The sequence below is a fragment of the Arachis ipaensis genome, chromosome B03 (assembly GCF_000816755.2).
Source record: "Arachis ipaensis cultivar K30076 chromosome B03, Araip1.1, whole genome shotgun sequence".
NCBI classification, from domain to species: Eukaryota; Viridiplantae; Streptophyta; class Magnoliopsida; order Fabales; family Fabaceae; genus Arachis; species Arachis ipaensis.
Genome location: NC_029787.2, coordinates 10764725 through 10765003, shown reverse-complemented (window position 1 = coordinate 10765003; position 279 = coordinate 10764725).

The following is a 279-nucleotide window of genomic DNA, read 5'->3' as shown; positions in this document are numbered from 1 at the left end:
AAGGTTAAGTTATATGTAATCTAAACTAGTATTTTTGTTCTTAATATTCTAAGTTTCATATGTGATTTCCAAAAAAATAGATAATGACTTAATTCAATTAGACTACTATATTTGTAGATCAAGAAAAGAAAATCAACTAATAAAATATTTAGTTATATTTTTGTAAAGATTTTTGTTTAATTATTGATTTGTTTAATTTATTATTGTGTGAAATAGTTTAATATTTTAATAATAATTAATTGAATACTATAACAAATTTATTTAAATTATATTATATTA